Here is a 3542-nt window from a genome sequence, read left to right on the forward strand (position 1 = left end):
TAACTAGATATTTTACATTGGCTTTTGCCCCCTAAAAGTCATTCTCTACTCTACAGTAAGAGTGATTCCTGTTGGTGTGTGTGGTTATTTTGGGACCCCAAGTGTCAAGAATTTGGTGACTCATATTTCTCAGCTCATGGCACACTGTCATCAGTCCATGCAATGTTCTTCTCTTATTTCTTATTTTATTTTTTTCTTCCTGTACTTCCCATCACCATTCTTTTCTCTCATTCTGCTTATTCATGTAGGTATATATACTTGTTAATAAATATGATACTATTTCAGTGTAATGGGCTTAGAAACTGTGTAAATGTCACAATGCAAGAGATTATACTCTCTGTCTTATTTTTTCTTTATTCAACACTATGCTCTTAAAATTTATCCATGATGCTATTTGTACATCTAATTAAGTACTTCTGCCTGCTGCCTAGTACTTTATTGAATGCATTCACTACACTTTTACTCATCATGCCCTGAACCCGAATTCTTTTGTTCAGCATGGATTTATTGAGCAGCAACTAAGGGTTAGGCAATTTTCTAGGCCATTGGAGATAATAAGAGGAAATATAATGGACAAAAAAAGTCCTCAGGAGCTTATATTGTAATGGTAGAGACAGATAATAAACAAGATAAATAAGTAAAATATAGATTATGTTGGATGGTAATAATTACAGGAGAAAAATAAAGCAGGAAATGATGGGTAAGACATGTGCAAGGATGGGGGATGTCAAGGAACACCTCTGTGTTCAGAGAAGGTGACATCTGATTTAAGACCTAAAGGAAGTGAGGACGTGAGCCACATGGGTATTTGGAGGAAGAGTATTCCAGGTACAGAAAGAGTAAGCTCAAGTCCCGAGGTAGGAGCGAACGAATGTGTGCAATAAACAGCAAGGAGGGGAAAGAACAGTACAGGTGAGAGTAGAGAAGTGACATGGAAATACCTCTTCAAGGACTTTGTGGATCACTTTAAGGAATTTAGCTTTTGTGCTGAATTATATGAGAAATTATTGAAGTATTTGAGCAGAGGAATAATGTGATCAGATGTATGTTTCATCAGGAATTTTCTGATTACTATGTTGAGAATAGACTGAAAAGGGCAAGGCAGGAGCAGAGACTAGGTAAGTGAGTCTCACAATAATCTTGTGTGAGAAAGTGGTAATTTAAACCAACATGGTAGCAATAGAGGTGATAAGAAGTTCTTTGGTTTTCGGTATATTTAGAAGGTGGAGCCAACAGGATTTTTTGATAAATCATTATAGTGCATGAAATAAAGAGAGGCAAAGATTACACAAAGTTTTTTTTTGTTGTCGTTTGGTTTTTGGGTTTTTTTTTGCCTGAGTGGCTGAAATAATGTATTGTCATTTACTGCATGAGGAAGATAAAAAAATCAGTTCTGTTCATGTGCAGTTTGAGATGCCTATTAAACATTTAAATAGAGTGGTTCATCAGACAGTTGGATTTATGAGTTTATAGTTCAGAGAGAAAAAGCTAGACTAGAGATATAAGTTTGGGAGCCTTCACCATTTGATAATATGTAAAGCCACGAGATTGAATGATTTCACTAAGGGAATAATTATAGCAATATATGACACTGATGCCTGAGTCACAACAACATTTTTAGATCAGGGAGATGAAGAAAAACTAGTAAAAAAAGGGAAGGGTGTCCAGGGAGGCAGTTCTTCATCTAGTCTAAAAGAGATTTTCTAAAGGCGTGCCTTTTTCAGTCTATGGAAATATACCTCAGGTCCAAACAAGGACCTAGGTTTGGGGATTTGATGAGTTGACAAGACCAAGAGAAACTGCAGATAAATACCACTTAGCTCAAAAGGCTTTCACTTTTTTTATTTTGTAAAGAAGCTAAGAAACATCTGCAAGCAAGCAAAATGGAAGAGGGGTAGAGGGCATAAGCTATCTGTCCAGTGACTGACAGTCTTTCTCTCTAGCTTAGCCACTGCTCACTCCCAGCAGGTGTGTCTCATGGTGTCACTTGCAAGACTTACCTAATGGTCTGCACGTGGAGGTTTGCAGGTAGCTCTGCACACTCTCGAGGACTCGGGGATTCAATGTGCCTCATAGTCTGGCCAGGAGACCTATAAGCTAATTGGGGAAACTGAGCACTCTGGAAGGGCCTCATATTCGATTGGTTTGCAGTTGTATCAGCCTCATTTTGATTGGTTAGACCCAAAGTTACATAAGCCATTACATCATTGATTATATAATGTTTTTGCAAGTTCTATCACTCCTTATGAATATATTCCAGAACTTTCTTTTTTTTTACTTTTCAAAATATGTTTGCATCTTTGAGGCACAGCAGGTGTTTATCTTCTTTAACCAAAGTGCTCTATGCTTACCCAAAATGGAGTATACATGTTTACAACTTTAACAACTGGTGAGAAAAACATGTTTACAAGCAAAAGAACACTTTTGGTGGGAAAGTTTGTTTACCACTTTAAGCACAGCAAAACAGGTTTTTATTCATTCTTTTAAAATGTAGGATGAGGCATACTTAACAAAAAATTATTTCAAACATGACCCATGATGAACCATATTATCATTCTTCTGCTTTAAATGCATCAAGGGCTTCCTGTTGTTCTTAAGTCAAAGACCAATATATCTAAAGTGGTTACCAGGATCCTACAAGGTCTGGCTTCAATATACCTCTCTAGTTTCATCTCAAAATGATCCTTTTCATCCACACTGGCCTTTTGATGGAACCCAGTTTGGTACAGGGGCTTTGTATGCAGTTCCTCTGCTTGGAAATCTCTTCCCTAATCCCACACCCCAGCTACCCTCTAATCACTCAGTTAACTCCCTTAAATCTCACATCATTTATTTCTTCCTCAGGGAAGCCTTCCTGACTTTCTAAACTATATCAGGGTCCCTACCACTTGCTTTTAAAGCACCATATGTTTTTCCTTTGTAACCATTGTATCCTTTGTAATTTAACTTTTATCTGAATAATTATTTAATATCTTCCTAATTAGAAAGTACATTCCATTTCATTCCAGCAATTAGCACAATGCAAGGTTACATAGTAGGTTTTTATTAGTATTTGTTGAGTGAATCAATAAATGGAAAATACTTGTCATTGTATTTTAGTGGAACAGCACAGCTTTCATTTACTCCCCTTTTTGCATTGTTTTCTTTTCTTCCTTTCTTATTGAGGTGTAATTGACATATAACATTGTGTTAGTTTCAGGGGAGCAACATAATGATTCAGTATTTGTGTATATTGCAAAATCATCAGCACAGTAAGTCTAACATCAGTCCCCATATGTGGTTACAATTTTTTTTTTCTAGTGATGAGAACTTTTAAGATCTAATCTCTTAGCACGGCTTTCCTTTTTTTTTTTTTATAAATGTATTTATTTATTTTTGGCTGCATTGGGTCTTCGTTGCTGTGCGCAGGCTTTCTCTAGTTTCAGTGAGCGGGGGCTACTCTTTGTTACAGTGCGTGGGCTTATTGCGGTGGCTTGTCTTGTTGCGGAGCACAGGCTCTAGGTGCACGGGCTTCAGTAGTTGTGGCATGCAGGCTCCAATAG

The 3542-nt window shown here is 37.2% G+C and overlaps 1 protein-coding gene across 3 annotated transcripts in view; it reads left to right on the plus strand.

Annotated features, from left to right (window-relative positions):
• Positions 1-3542, plus strand: part of LIN7A (lin-7 homolog A, crumbs cell polarity complex component) — a 318473-nt gene that overhangs the window by 234426 nt on the left and 80505 nt on the right. The gene's annotated exons all lie outside the window — the stretch shown is intronic.

Source organism: Balaenoptera physalus (genome assembly GCF_965194825.1).
Source record: "Balaenoptera physalus genome assembly, chromosome: 13".
In the NCBI taxonomy this organism is placed as follows: Eukaryota; Metazoa; Chordata; class Mammalia; order Artiodactyla; family Balaenopteridae; genus Balaenoptera; species Balaenoptera physalus.